The sequence below is a fragment of the Camelus bactrianus genome, chromosome 3 (genome assembly GCF_048773025.1).
Source record: "Camelus bactrianus isolate YW-2024 breed Bactrian camel chromosome 3, ASM4877302v1, whole genome shotgun sequence".
NCBI classification, from domain to species: domain Eukaryota; kingdom Metazoa; phylum Chordata; class Mammalia; order Artiodactyla; family Camelidae; genus Camelus; species Camelus bactrianus.
The window spans coordinates 61,428,213-61,445,167 of record NC_133541.1 but is presented as its reverse complement, the minus strand read 5'-3'; the positions used below and the strand labels follow the sequence as shown (position 1 = coordinate 61,445,167).

The 16,955-nt window shown below is 35.6% G+C and overlaps 1 long non-coding RNA gene across 1 annotated transcript in view; it reads right to left on the bottom strand.

Moving 5' to 3' along the window:
• The window catches only part of LOC105074787 (uncharacterized), a 455,371-nt gene that overhangs the window by 300,554 nt on the left and 137,862 nt on the right, over positions 1 to 16,955 (bottom strand). The window contains exon 6 of the long non-coding RNA XR_012505515.1: positions 12,714 to 16,392. This is a non-coding gene — a long non-coding RNA (uncharacterized LOC105074787). The remainder of the gene's footprint in view (positions 1 to 12,713; positions 16,393 to 16,955) is intronic.

Sequence of the window (16,955 nt, the reverse complement as noted above, 5' to 3'; positions counted from 1 at the left end):
TGTGATACATTTAAAGATGTGATAATGTTAACAATTGCCTGAAAGCTACAATGCAGCATCTATATAACTAATATGAAAACTCTGTAGCTGAACTACATTGAAATTTATGCAATGCCTACAAGGAGGTAATTCATGCATTTAGATATATAACAGAACATTACCTACGCCACTGAAAAATGGACAGCCTCAGTCTCCCTGAAAAAAAAAAAAATCAGCCTAACTAATGAAGAATGCTTAGTAGCATAGAAGATGACTATGTCATAATATTAGGAAAAAGAAAGCAAATTTTAAAAATCTGAGTTATGACTACAATTCTGTTAGTAAATATTCATGGAAAAAATGGTTTACAAAGTATATCAGTTGGAATGTTAGAATAGTGAAATCATGGGCAATAATTTTTTCCGCTCTGTATTAAAAATTTTTTAAAAATTGTTTCTTGACATATTTTTCTCTACACATTTGAAAACTTATCCAATTTACATTATGATTTCCTAACACTTTGTGTCAGCAAATACTAGCTGTAAAAGAGCTCTGTACCATCACTAGCAGGGAAGATGTCATCTCAAGCCAACCTGCAACAATCCTATCGTAGGCAGCAGATGCCAGCCTCTTGAGCAGGAAGCAAGCTCAAAGGTAGTGAGAAGAAATGTAATCCTGGGGAAGTGTTCTGAGGCCTTGTCTCAGTACTCAGACTTCCAGTGGAATGGAACAAAGTGGAAATGGAGGAAGAGAATCTAAAATTCATGTAATCAGTTCAGAACCTCATAGAACACCCCAATATCACCAAACAAAGGAGTTATTTCCCAACCCTGACCATATTTCTCCCCTTAGGCTATAGTCTATGACTTATTTTGCCTTCCAAACTGCTCTTGGGGTTCATTTTTGACTTGTTTGATGTGTATAAAAATATTTAATGGGGAAACACTGAGTTTCCCCAGGCTCCAAGCCCTTTTCTGAGAAGACAGCTCTTTCTTTAGCCATGTAGGTGCCCTAATATTGTCCACCTGTCATGTCTGAAGTACCTTCTTTTTTATCTTAAAGGCATTTTTGCATATTGGGTTTTTACCAAAATACAAACACCTATCAAAGAATTAAAATTAGCCGTTATCATTGTCAGTTAACATTAATTTGGAAGTGGACAAGGATATGGGCAAAATAAGACCCATGAGAATGGGGCAGGAGATAGGAACAGGGACCACCATAAGCGAGGGGAAGGGAGGAACATCACAAGTAAAATTTTCCTTCATTCACCATCTGATCCTGGGTCAATCTGGTTGATCCTGGCTGTAGAATCTGACAAACTGTGAGCTTCAGAATCTGACCAACTTGGATTCAAATCCTATTTCTATCATTCAATATTCATGAGGTAAGAAACAAGTTTCCTAACCTGTCCCAATAGTGTGCTTCCTTTACTGTCCAATAGGGAAAGCCATACACACTTTATGAAAATATTTTAAGTAATAAATGAAGTAAACAGGTATTTAACCATATCTAATAAGAACTTCACAAATGTTAATAACTACCTCCTTTATTTTTCTTTTTTAGTTTCTTCAGCAAATTAAGGATGTGCTCCCTAAATCCATATTTGCAATGAGCTTGAAACCTTATTAAAAATATTTAATTTCAAATAAACAAATGGGATCTAATCAAACTTAAAAGCTTTTGCACAGCAAAGGAAACCATCAAGAAAAACAAAAAGACAAACTATGGAATGGAAGAAAATATTTGCAAACAACACAACCAATAAGGGGTTGATATCCAAACTATACAAACAGCTCATACAACTCAATGTCAAAAAAAAAACCAAAAAAAAACCCCAAACAACCCAATCAAAAAAAATGGGCAGAAATATACCACATCTTTTCTTTTTTGTATATTTTGTATTTTGGTATATTTATACAATGGAATACTACTCAGCCATAAAAACCAACAACATAATGTCATTTGCAGCAACATGGATGCTCCTGGAGAATGTCATTCTAAGTGAAGTAAGCCAGAAAGAGAAAGAAAAATACCATATAAGATCGCTCATATGTGGAATCTAAAAAACAAAAACAAAAACAAACAAACAAAAACAAAGCGTAAATACAGGACAGAAATAGACTCACAGACAGAGAATACAGACTTGTGGTTACCGGGGGGTGGAGGGTGGGAAGGGATAGCCTGGGATTTCAAAATTGTAGAATAGATAAACAAGATTACACTGTATAGCACAGGGAAATATACACAAAATGTTATGATAACTCACAGAGAAAAAAATGTGACAATGAGTGTGTATATGTCCATGAATGACTGAAAAATTGTGCTGAACACTGGAATTTGACACATTGTAAAATGATTAGAAATCAATAAAAAATGTTAAAAAAAAAAAATGGGCAGAAGACCTAAATAGACGTTTCCTCCAAAGAAGACATACAGATGGCCAACAAGAACATGAAAAGATGCTGAACACCGTTAATTATTAGAGAAATGCAAATCAAAACCACAATGAGGCATCACCTCACACCAATCAATGTTGATCATCAAAAAGTCAACAAATAATAAATGCCAGAGAGGGTATGGAGAAAAAAGAACCCTCCTACACTGTTGGTGGGAATGTAAATTGGTGCAGCCACTATGGAAAACATTATGGTGATTCCTTAAAAAACTAAAAATAGAACTACCATCTGAGCCAGCAATTCCACTCCTGGGCATTTACCTGGAAAATATGACAACTCTAATTCAAAAAGATACATGCACTTCAATGTTCACAGCAGCATTATTCACAAAATAGACAAGCCATGGAAACAACCCAAAGGCCTATTAACATACAATTTGTTTAAGATGTGGTGTATGTGTGTGTGGAATATTGTATATATACACACACACGTGGAATATTAGTCAACCATAAAAAAACAATGAATAATGCCACTTGGAGCAACATGGATAGACCTACAGTATATCATACTAAATTAAATAAGTTAGAGAAAGACAAATATTTTATAATATCACTTGTGGAATCTAAAAAAAAAACAATACAAATGAACCTATATACAAAACAGACACAGACTCACAGGCACAGAAAACAAACTTATGGTTACCAAAGGGGAAAATAGGGAGGGAATAAATTAGGAGTATGAGATTAACAGATACAAATTATTACACATAAAATAGATAAACAGCAAGGATTTACTGAAGTGCACAGGAAACTATATTCAGTATCTCATAATAACCTATAGTGTAAAATAATCTGAGATATATATATAGAAATGAATCACTTTGCTGTATACCTAAAACTAACACAACACTGTAAATCAACTATACTTCAATAAAAAAATTTGATTACTATCCCCTAAATCCAAATTTGCAATGAGTTTTGAAAACTTACTAAAGATGGTTAACAACATCATTGTCCTCATAATGGTTAAGACTTGGTCCCCAAAGGCCATGCTGGTTCCTGAGGATTCCATTTTCTGTTTTGAGAAGATCCAGTTGTGTTTTCTAGCTCTTTGAGCAAATGGAATGGACACTCCACTTATATGTTTCTTGGATGAGTAATTCAAACTGCCTGTTTCATACTAATCTGCTACAGAATGTAATGAGCTCCCCAGATGTGAGCTGTGTGAGAATGGAGCCACATGCAAAGACCAGTAGAGAAATTATTCTCATCATGAGCCCCCAGATGGGGCCTCTAAAATTCAGAGGGCAGAGCAAAGAGCCATGAGAATCCCAGTTATGAGTGTACAGTGTCAGCTGACTGTTCTGAATCTAAAGGTTTACTCAACCTGAAAAACTGCCAGAGATACTGATTCTTAATTAGCTACATGTATCTCTTGAAAACTAAATAGAAAAGAGGTTCTAATTGCACTGTCTTTAGTCTGTCACATATAAACTGTTTGGAAGCCCCAAGTTCCAAAACATTATGAAAAACAAAACCTTCCAAGGGTGTATGGCAAGAGATAGAGTATAAGCAAGTTGGATTTTTTCTGATTAGTTTTTTAAAATTTTTAGCTCTACAGGTTAGAATAAAAACACCTCTAAACAACAACCTGTGGCATGTTAACTGGTTTGTACCTCATGTTCTCATGAAGTCATCAGGAGTTTTGCTCACAGAATAACCATCAGCAAGAGGCCTTTTCTAGGACCAAAAACTGCTACTAGCTATTCCGGTTTGATGGGAAAATTAAGTTCATGTTATGTGTAATAACCATCCGTGATCTCTATCATCATTTAGCATGCAAAAATTATTACTAAGAGTATTTTCAAATAAAAACAAATGTGCCTCAACTTTTAAATGCACATAATTATGAAACATGGGTCTATTAGATGAGCAAGTAGAATAAAATTCCTAACATAAAAAATGAGGGAAATTGTGTCTGTGTTTTGCTTTACATTTCAAAAGCCAAAGAGGCAAATAAGATTATTTCTACTGAAGCATTTCCATCTACAAGGAACCACTTCACTCACATTCTCACACACACACCCTGTAATGCACGAATGTGTGTAGCAGTATCTTCCAGGAATGCTAAACATGTGATATTCATGACAAAGTACTGCTATACCCAGAAATATGGCTCTAACATAGTCACATGTGACTATTCAATGAGGAGTATTTAAGATAACCCAGTTTGAGAAAGCTGTGTTACAAGATCAGATTCTATTTTTAGGCTGGATTTTTTTAGACAGATGTTGAAAATCCATAAAGAGGATTTTAAAAGTGTTCTTACTGGTAAGTTATTGCACCTTTAATGTGGTCCATACTGTAGCAATAGAAGCTTCAGGAAAACATCTTTTCTTTCTGTCTCTTTCTCTCTTTAAACTTTATTTATAGCCTTGCAAAAGACTAGCATTCACATAACCCGCCTTTGCAGGCGTGCCAGAAGATTAATGATATCGCAGTGTTCTTGAGAACAAAAATGTGTCTACCACTGTGTTGAATAATCTCTCCTTTCACACATTAAAAGTGAGATGAGGCCTACTTTAGAAAGCAAGGACAATGTGTCACAAAGAGTTAGTTGGCTTAAAGACATACCCGTATTGCTATCCTGAATCACAAATTGTTTTCATGCATGTTATCTTGAGAATAAGAAAGCTTTTATCACCATCACTTTTTTAATTTACATAGAGCCTCAAAATCTGACTTATTCCAGCATTTTTTTTTTTTTACAATCTGTTGCTTGCAAGAATTGAGAATTTAGAGAAAGTTGTATACTATGACCTCTTTTATCTCTACTCTCCTTAAATTTGGCGAACAAGACTGAAAGCTTTTTCAAGATTTAAATATTATAAATGTAGTCATTTATGTTAAAGCTACCTTTGCCTAGTTTATAGTAATAACACTACCTCAAATTGTACTGGAACCTTTCAAACGTCATGCTATGCCATCTTACAAGTGTTCAACATGTATTCTCTCACTTAATCCTCAAGACAATCCTAAGAGACAGTAACTACCCTTCGAAAGAGAGAGAATTTAATGTTTAGAGAGATATATGACTGACCCTAAGTTACCCTTCTAATAAGCATCTTAAATACAGGTTTGGGGAGACCTCAAAGTCATTCTTAACCACTATGCTATACTGCCTCATGGGCTGCATCATTTAATACAGAATTTTATTCAGCTAGGTAATACTTATAGATTGTTCCTAACTTCTAGGAATTTCATCACCAATATTTAGATATATGCCACATCCCAGGCACGCCCGCTGGCTGTTGGAATTATAAAAGTGAGTAAAACACAACTCTTGCTCTCAAGATGTAGTGGGGTCACAGAGCCAACTTAAGACCTTCTCAGACTCTAGTCATTCAGTTTTCTAGTTCCACCTGACATCATAATAAAACATTAAAATGCACTCACAACTCACATTACATATAATTCACACTACATATAAGTTGAGTTACATTTATTTGTTATTATTTTTACAGGCATTTTAGTATTTATTAAATTCAATGTAGTTTTCTTCAGAACTTATAGCCAATATATATATTTTTCAGAGTCTCAGACATTTTTGCCCAGGTTCTCTGCCTACAATGCCTGACAGTACATTGGCCCTAATGGGGAAGATAGAAAAGCAAACTAGAAAAGTGACACAATGTGGTAAATAAGTAACAGAAATATGTGCAAAGTACTGTGGGAGCCAAAGGTTACCCCTTCACAGAGCAAAGGAAATTTGAGGAAAATCTTGGGATATGAGCAGGATCTCACAAGGTAACAAAACCATCACTTACAAGGCTACTGAGCTACAAAAATGTGGTATGTCCAAGAAAATGTCAAGTAATACTGTGGGACTTAACAGATCTGGGCAACACGACAGATAGGGATGGAGACTTCCAATTCAATGTCTTTTCATCATACATGTTTTCCTTTATCTGAAGGAAATTTTAATATATATATTATACTGTTTTTCTTTACTGTACTGAACAACTTGGTTTTCCCTAAAGCATAATTTAAATTATAATATTCTTTTGCAGACATTATTTTTATTGCAAATTTTCCTAAAGGAGCTAATGACATTGTTTAATTCAGAATATTAAATCAACAAGTATGTATCAATTATTTGGGAGTATAGTATATATACATACATATAAACATAAAATGTATAGTTTGTATGATACATAGTACAATACATCATCTAATATATGTATAGTATATATACCACAAATATAGTATAGACAAAAATAGTAAATACAGAGTATATTTCTGTGTATGTTTATGTGTGTATATATTTTTTAAATTATATACATACATATAAATATATGTATAAATATACAAAACCAATAAGTCACAGATTATATACATGCTTTATGTCCACAACTTTAAAATTTCTTCTTAAACTGTGGAAAAAGTCCAGCAGAAAAGACCAAGCTCTGTATTCCCCATTAAAAAGCTGAGACAAAAAATTTACCCAAAAAAATGCTTTCAAGAATAAACAGAAAGCTTTGAATGTGAAACAAACTGTTTAAGTGGTGGGAAAACATTTACCTTGTAACTGTTTAACTAGTTATCTTCAAAATACTAAACATGTTAAAAATTGTCTCCTTTAATAACTTAGTTTAATAGAGGAGGAAAATAAAACAAGTGGCTAGGTAGAACGGTCTCTCAATTAAGCATTTTTCAAAATGCTCAAGTGAAGATGCTGTTCTACACTATTAGTGGTTAGAAATGGGGGTACTAAGAAGAAAACCAACTAAAATGTGATACTGTTATTCAAACAATCATAGTATCACTAGTTCAAAGCCATGTCACCTGAGAACTCTTGCTCTAAATGGAAATGAAAGATTATAGAATTGGGAGTTTATCATATAAATGAGTTCAACTTGTGAAACAGTAGGAAAAAAATGATGAACAGGTATTTTAAAACACACACTGAAAAAAAAATTAGGCCACACAATGCAAAAAAAAATTAATGTGAAAAAAGGCACAGAGAACTGAGAAAAAATCTTTTTAAACTGTAATGATGTGAAGCCTTTAGACCCATGCTTACTAAAATAAATTTGCAGAATAAAATATAACATATATGGCTGTGGCCAGACAAGCCTTGGGTTACTTCCCAATGCCTAGATATTTATGCTGAGAATGACACCAGTATTAAACTATGTTATGGTATCATTAAATGGGACATCACCCCAAGGCCGTGTAATCCTGTGCCTTAAAATCTTACTCCTAGTGGAGTACTGTGTTTATTTGTACTGACGCTTTAATGAAATTCTGTATTTCCTTTTTTTTAAAAAAAAAGCAAATTATGAGCTTTGACCTATTTCTCAGTTATTCTTGCTTGAAAGATACAGCCTAATACATACGCACTCATATAATATATTTTTATTCTATACATTCCAAGCATTAAGCTAGATGCTGAGGATATAACCTTGAATAATACAGACGTGAACCTTCCTCTGTTGGAATTTAAGTCTAATGAGGACAAAGAGGCAAATGGATAACTGCAAAGCAACATAACGCATGTAATGATGGAAAATGTAAAGGTCATGAGAAATGACTTGGAGGAATCAATGCCTAGGAAAGTCATCTAGAGGAAGTGAAGTCTAAGCTAAGACCCAAATTATAATTATCACCTGAGCCAGAAAAGGGTGGGGAAATCAGGAAAATGCTTTAGGAAGAGGAAACAGCATGTACAAAATGCCACAGACAGGGAAGCAGGGATTCTACGCGGGTGGGGAAACTGGATAAGCAAAGGTCAGTCCATACAGGGCCTTATACACTACATCAAGAACACTAAATATTTTTAAGCTAGGGAAGACCATAATTAGATTTGCTTTATAGAATCATCTTTTATTTTCTATGTAGAGAACGGAAGACAGGACTAGAAGTGGAGAGACTAACTATGAGGTGTAGTAGGTCAGGCCAGAGACAAATTAGAGTAGGGACAGTCAAGATAAAATGAGATTAAGGAAATACTTAGGATGAATACTACACAGGATTCATATTGAATTTGGGCAAGTCAGGGAGAGGAGTGGAGGAAACAAATACAAACTTCAGTTTGATGAGAAACTAGGTAAATGCTGGTACCATTTAGTGGGAGTGAGGGATATAGGACAGGGAAGCTGACAAGTCCAATTTGAACATGTTGAGCATGAAGTACATTTGGGCCATCAGATAGGGAATGCCTAGCATATCGGCAGATATAGAGGTCTGATACTCAGTAGTGAGTTCTAGGCTAGAAACAGAAATTTGGAAGTCGTCAGCTTATAGGTTTTACAATGGTAATTCAAGTCTCAAACTAAATGGGACTGGCCAAGGGGACTCAAGATTGTGAGTGCAGATAACTCTTCCCAGCAATATCACTGTGATTTTCTCAGATAGCTTTACCTGGGAAGATTGTCTGCTTAGCTAGTAAATACTACTCAAATTGCAAACTAACTCTCAAGGGGTAACAAATGGCTTATGGAGAAATTCTTTCAAAATTCCAGTGTATCTGAATGGAAGTGGTAACAACACAGGTATTTTTTTCCCCAATGTACCTTCTCCTTCAATTTTGAAAACAATGCACTATTGTTGCTCTTTAAACCAAAAATTTATCTATAATCCTGCCTGGAGCTACTTCAAGAATCATTCCAAATAATTTTCCAAAACAATCCACCAAAGTAACTATAATCTTGAACACTGCGTTCTAAATACTTAGTATGTCTTTATGAAGTACCTATTATGTGTATGAGTTGTCTTTTTAGAACACTGTCCAGAAACATCTCTGTGAAGACAGGATACGTTAGACTGACTGGCCAATCTGCTCCACCATAAGAAACAAATTAGTGATAAATTGCTAAAAAAGTTGAGCTTTTTTAGTATGGGTGAAACACCACTGATTTGTGAGAAAGAAAAAAAGAAACTCAGTAATTTTCTTTTCATTTCCAAATATTTTGAGAATATTGTGTAATCACCACATTCATCATCTACTAGTACTTTATTATAAACCATTGTTGGATGAGAAACCACATTAAAGTATTTGTTACTTATATGATTTACTACTCTAGTATATGTAAGTTCTAATATGGTATGAGTGAGAGCATAATTATAATTAGAAAATCTATTTTTAAAGCAGATTTACTCTCCAGTAAAAAAAAAAAAAGTGAAAAACAATATTTAGGTAAAAATGTTGATAGATCAGATATTTTTGGAAAATTTAGAAAACCATCTATTCAATTATGATTATAATTCCAATTTTCAATTTGGTGGTCTGCTTTCTGTCTCTTCATTTATAAAAATAAAGAAAAAAAAGTTGCATTTCCAAAAAAGAAAACCAACATTTGCAGTTGCCTCAAGATTTTGCTTTGGCCACATTGCCCATTTTCCATAACTGAATTTCCCAACGACAGTCCCATGAACTTTGTCAGGCTGACTAGCCAAAGACACTATTCTCCTCTCCCCAGATGAAGAATTTAAGGGATGCTGAACACAACTAACATGAAATTGGGAAAGACAATGACTTGTTTTTAACCACAAAGGGCATAATAATACTTAGTTGAGCCAAAATTTTGGAAGAAAATAAGTTTTTTTCCAATATTCTGAAATGTTTCATTGGGCATGTCAAAATGAGGTTACCCTGTCCCTAGGACAACCCTAATATTCCTGAGAGGCACTCCCCAAACCTCACCATTCTAAACATGGTCTGTCATTCACCTCAGAGAGGTTATGGTGCCCTCCTCCACTGACAAGAGACACATTAGGGGCTGGAGCCCTGTGCTTGGCTGCAGATCTTATTTTAGCAGTGGACACCTGATTTTCAAAGGTTACCTTTCCCAAATTAAAGGAAGGATAAGACGACAATGTGCGGGCCCCCTGTGCTGACTGCAGCTTGCTTACATAAGATCCTTTAAGTTTCTCCATAAGAAACAGTACTTCCAGGTGATAAATGGGTCAGATTCACAAAATATTGAAAGTGTGGGAGGGAGGTTGGGAGAGAGGGAGGCTTTCTTTCTATTTCCAGAATGTGGTATAACTGGGATACTCACAAGATTCTGGTCTAAAGAAAGAAAAAAGCCATGAAGCATTAGAAAAGTGCTAATATAACAACTGGGAAACACCTCTGTGACTTCTTTTTATTTTTCTACTACTAAGTATTTTTTGTACTTTTTTCATTGCTTTAAATCACCTTCCTATTTGTCTCAACCTATCTCCTCTAAATGTAAAATACTGATAACTGCCACTGTGGTTATGAGATCCAGTGATATCTATATTTAAATACTGATTCAGACAAGCATAATGGCCCAATGGACATCTGCCTTACATGAACACTCACTCCACGACTCACCTAGGACACATAGAGAACCTACTTGTACTGCCCTTGCTTTATTACAAGGGGTTATTACTATGACTAGATAAAAATTACCTCCTACATCATTTTCATTCTAGAATCAGGAATTCTCACTGAACACATGTTTCCACTCTACTCCCATTCTCCTTCTCTTTTGGCTGATACAACATAGACTGAAGTTCTGGGTCTCAGGCCAAGCTACAGAGGGGTGTAAAAAAAACACAGTGACTATGATAATGAGAAAAAAGAAGGAAAAATTATGTGTATATGTTAGTTTTTGATGACTGAGGGACTGTGATCTAGCTTTCTTGCCTTCTAGTCTCACCTGCCTCTTCTCATGTTAGTGAAGGAGCTATCTCCTTTTTGCTTTCTCAGTGAAAACCATCAGTCTTACCCATCAGAACCTTTCTTCAGAATCCCAAGTTAGCTTCAGTTTTTGCAATAAAAGTTGGCATGGAGACTTGTTTTAACCAGAACGACATATGTAACTAGAAATCAGGTACCCTGAAGTGTACATTCTTGACTCATTAAAGACAATTAATTAATAATCCATTTTGGCTCACAGAAGCTAAATATTCCATCATCTATTTCTTCTTCCATTTTTTTAAACAGAGACTCTTAAAGATACTTGCTAAGCACACTGATTAAGACTCTAGAGTCAGCTGACGCTGACTCTATCTTAACGGGCATTCTTTGCAGGCTCACTACCTATTTCCCTTTTTTTCCCTAGGTTGCTTTGTCAATTTATATGAAACATCTGTTTCTCAACCGATTACATTATATTGTTGACTACAGTGGCAAGATCAATGACAGAGACAGGTAGATTTTTGGTAGGTTGGCTCTGCATCCTGACAGATAATGACTTTTTTTTTTCCTGTTACTATATCAGCAGCATCTTAAAACCTAGAAGGAATCCATAGAGGCCAACTTATCCTCTGTCCTCACACTGTTAAAGGATTAATTTTCACATTTACATTTGAGGCAGCTGAGGCTCAAAGAGATTAAGAGACTTGCTGAATATGTTTTTGTTAATACAAGGCAATATATAGCCCACACTGCCATGCACCCTTATGCATGGTACTATATGCTGTTCATTATGCCCAGGAAAGACAATGCAAAAAGGCCTGTCTTATACTGTCCATAAGTTTGCAATGTTGAAAAATTTATCATCTACACATAAAACACAAAATACTATATTCCAATGAAAAAAATTCTACCAGTTCTCTGACATGGATTAAATTGTACGTTCTTTAAACCTTAAACTCCATTTTCATAAAACGAAGAAAATAGTAACTTTTTTCACTGAGTTTCTTGAGGACAAAATAGGCATAGAGAAAGCTCCTGATTAGTGCCTGGCCTATATAAACAGCGGCTATTATTATTCACCAAATCTTGGCAATTTAGGTACTTAAATTTCCCTGACAGCTTGAAGATGTATTTAGGAAAAACGAAGTATCAGGTAGCAAACATGAAAATATTAACCAAATAAATCAGGAGACTAGGTACACAAGCAGCTTCATAAAGGTGTTAATAAAGCATTAACGATGGACTTAGACAAAAACGAAAGAAAGTTGATGAGAAACTCCTGGTACTGAGATTGACCATCAGCCATGAAAACTTCTGTCTTACTAACATCGTTCACAGCTATTTTCAGATTTAGTAGAAAGTGACTCCATTACGTCTCTCCCGTTAACTAGAGGCAGCCTATCCAAAATCCGTGACCTCTTTAATGAACGTGAGCTCAGAGGCCGAGTCGCATGTTACGGAGGAGAGGCAGAATATAGCTGCATTGTCCAGTTCTATGTATTTTCACACATGGCTCTTAGCAAAGAGACTAAGAACAACAAACTCTTCCAGCATGCGAATCATCTTCCCCACCGAAGAACCCAGAGGCGCGGGGGAGCCCTCGGCGTGAGCCTGCACTGGCCCCGGGGAGGCGCAAGGTGGGCGACGCGAAACCGCTTCTCTTACCTTCTAACGCAGTCTGGCTCGTTCTCTGCGGTGCAGGGGTAGCTTCTGGCGTTCTAGGCTTCTCTCAGCGATGTTTCTTCATGGATAGTTTGCTCTTACTCTGAGGGAAAGCCGGGAAGAAAGGACCTAGTCGCCATCTTAATAACCTTACTCTGGCTCAGCTGCACGTGATGCTCTGCGCGCCTTCATTTCTCTTAAACGCTGTCTTCTCTTGATGACGTCACCCTGGCTCAGCTGCACGTGGTACTCTGAGCTTCAGTTCTCTGAAATGCTGTCTTTGCTTGATGACGTCACTGGCTCAGCTGCACATGATACTCTGAGCTCCTTCGTTTCTCTGAAATGCTGTCTTCACTGGCATTTATGACAGCACACCACCTAATCACTTGTATTGTAACCATTCTACCCATCCAGTTGTGACTGGCCAGTGCATGTACAAATTTACCCACCCTCTTTCTTTTCAACCCCTAAAAAATAAGCCCCATCCAATAATGACATTTTTTAATTTTTGGTAAACTAGATGCCTTTTATTGGTGGCATTTAGATAGTTATACTTTCTACTAATGCCAGGGCTGAATTATGATGACAATAATTAGCCAGAATTTACAAGACTGCTTCTTTATAAGGTGACCATTAACATTCTCCATCAGCATTCTTTTAATAATGAAGATTCAGATCGGTTTTAACTTTGTTGGAACTCATTTACTCCTCTGCTGATTAAGCAACCCGGACAGAGAGTGGTGAACTGGTGAGCCTCGGAGACACCTATTGCCACCATTCAGAGGTCTGTCAACTCCTTTTTCATATCAGCTCTTATGCATATAGAAGAACAATTCATATTCTTGCTAAAGCTGGAAAAGTGAAGCATCCAGAGATACTGCTTTCCAATAAAGTAATAATGCTCCATTAGCTGTTTTGCTGTTACACGTTTTACCACAGATGGCTCTTCTTTAAGTTGCCTTCCCGTTTGTGGCCCTGTGATAAATTTTATCAGTGGTCAGCGGGACAGGGTTGCAGGCTGGGCAGTAACACAGTGGCTTTTTATCTAGCTTAGTTCCCTTTGCCATGCCCTCCACCCAAAGCGGCATTTTCTTGGTGTAATTTATGTTGTGGCATTTCTGTCGGTAGATGTGGTGTCAGCAATTTGTGTTCCTAATGGAAGTTTACATGGAAATGATATACTTAGCCACAGAATAAAATTAAAGATGGGATAAAACTAATAAAAATTTTAAGGCAAAGGTGTTTGTGCCTGCTCGTATCTTAAAAAAAAAAAAAATTAAAGGAGGATTGTCTTTTGCCAGGAAAGCTTGTTTGCTGAAATACTGGTATAAGTAATATGTATAGAGTGAACCCATTCACAGTTAAAGCTAAAATTGTGTCAGCAATTTTATTATAAGCTTCTACACTCCAGAGGCCTTATAGCACTAGAATAATATTTTAAATTAAGGTGATATTTAAAGTTTTAGAACACAGAATGTTTAATCAAAATTTGTGGCATTTGTACTTTGGGAAAAAATATTTACATGTGATGTATATGTCTGTAATGTTAAAAAAAAAAAAAAACTCATTTCAGTGCAAATTTTATTGGAGAAATTATTTCCCTGAATAGTCTGAATGGTTTTTGTCCCTCATATAGCTTACCATTATAAGATTTTCAATAATCCCATTGCAAGATATTGAGAGTATTTAAAAATAGCTGTATATTGCATTAGAAATGAAATAGAAGCATTGTTTAGACTTCTTAGCAAAAGGTCCGAGATAGCCAAGCTCTGAACTTCTCCATCTTTAAAGGGGCTCTTACGCAAATGGGATCCTTATTCATTCTGAGGGACAGCAGACAGCGGAGGCACAGTTAGTGTTCTTTCATGCACCTACAACCTCTCTGTTCCTATCTCTTTCTCTTCCTCATAGAGAACACATTCCCAAGAAGCCAGCGGCACAAAGACATCGTGAATCTTGTAGACAGAGTTTCGCTGCATTATCATAGGAAGCTTCCTGCCATTGAATTAACAACAGGCAGATTTTATCACCTACATTTCCATGTGTTTCAGAAGTATTTTTAAAAATATCTTAATGGCATTTTCCGCCTTAACTAAAACTTCCTAGTTGATCCATTCATCATGGACTGTATCTTTGAGTATGTGCTAATATTCTGAGCTGAATGTAAAATGATGGTTATGTTATGCACAAAGATGTTCAGAAAGGAGATTTATTTCTGTGAACGATGCCTGCATTTCTGAAACAATTTTCCTCAAGTCAAACTGGCGAGAAACTCCATTAGTTGAAAATTTTCACCCTTTTGAAATGATTTAAGGACCTGTCTTTAGTAATTTTGATTAAAGATGAATGTTTTGAAACTTGGTCCCTATATCCAAGGTGTACCTACCCGCGCCCTGCTAGGATTCTGAATAGACAGCAGAGCAGCATACACAGCTCACACATACCAAATTGCCAGTATATGTATTCAGCTTTGTAAATATGCCTTTAAAAATACCTCACCATATTTAGCCACTCCTAAATATGTATTTACACAAGTCTACACACTGTAAGTGTTTACCTGGGAGACAGGAAAGGTCTCTCCAGTAAATAATATGGGTTTTATAGCCTTTCATGAAGGAATTTTTTGTTTGCTATGTAAAATAAAATCAGCTTCTCTCAGTTATAATTTAATAGCAATTTTCTTTCCCTGTAAATTTACTGCATAGCACTTGAGGTAAAGCCCTGCAATGTTTAAAAAAAAAAAAGATAACACTGGTGTTAGCTTTGGGTACAGAGTGGCTTTGATTCATTTTGCTAAAGACTACAGAGTAGAAAATATGGATATGATTTCTGAAAACCAAACAAATAAAAATAACGTGTCAGATATATTTCAGATCTAAAGCTATCACATAAGTAACTATTTTTTTAGGTTAAGAAAAAAATCAGAACCTCTAGGAAGAGCCAAATGATTTAAACTACTTTGCCCTGAACTTTCTAGATCACTGCTCAAATTTACACTTTACATTACATAAGTGGATGTAAGTTAAACATTTTCAACTGATAAGCAAAATTGAGTTAAATCTAAGATATGAACAAATTCTTACAGAAAACCAGCATTGCCTCGTACACCAGTCCAAGGACAGGAAATTTTCAGTGCATATTCTATCTTGCAAATATATGGCCTTGAGCAGTTGATCTGACTTATGCTTTTGAATTTGTAAATTAGGTTGTGATCTACCCTAGACGTAATGAATGATGGATCAGTACTCAGATATGAAGTACTGAATATTAATAGCAAAAAATACCTTTTTTTAAAAAGACACATTTTTCTCTCCTTTTTCTTAAATCATAATACAAAGTGAAATAGAACATGATGCTTGGAATGAAAGAGATGTCCCATTATTTGACAGGTTCTCACAATTCACTATCTCCCTCCCCACCTTTGCTCTCTCTTTATGAAGGCTTTTGGAATCACCTAACATTAAGCAAGTGACATTGGCTTTTGTGATAGGGATATGGAAATGGGTCCCAGAAATGGACATGGCTTAATTTGGAGTCCTTTAAAAGTTTTTAAAAGAGGTGATCTCTCAGAAGGGATCATTCTCCTTATCAGCTCACTTCCTTCTAGAACAAATGTGCAGGATTTCCAGCAGCTTGTCTCTCGAACCACTGAAGATTTTCCTGTCATCGTGGTCTTAGAGACCTACAAGAAAAGAACAAAAAGAGAGAAGCCCCTTACCCACATTCTAAAGACACCTAATAAATTACAGCTTTGTATTTAAAGGAGACTCCTCTTCTCTTTCTTTGTTCTACGTGTTTCAAGAATTTTCTCTTTCAGGATCTTTCTGTGCATGGATGCCTATGCACAGAATGTATGAGTTTGATTTATGTTGAGGAGGTGGGAAATGTGGGCATTTCTGGCAAGTCCAGATATGGAAACATTGCAGGCTTTTTTCAGGATAGAAACACCAATTTTTTTAATGGGTCCAGTTATTTCACCCTTACATAAAATGCCTGCTGAAATTTGTCAATGTAAAACAAGTGCTAATATACCTTCCTATCTCATCTCTAAATGCAGCTTGGAAGAGATCAAGTTTATACACATACACACACACACATATTTAAAAAGTAGGTGTGAAAATGTTTACCTCTCAAATTCAGATATTTTAAAGTACTTAGTTTTTTTCTTTCATTTATTCTCAAAATGTTGAAAGATGCATCCTATTATAAAAGATTCAAACACTCCTTTAAAAAATATGATTTGTT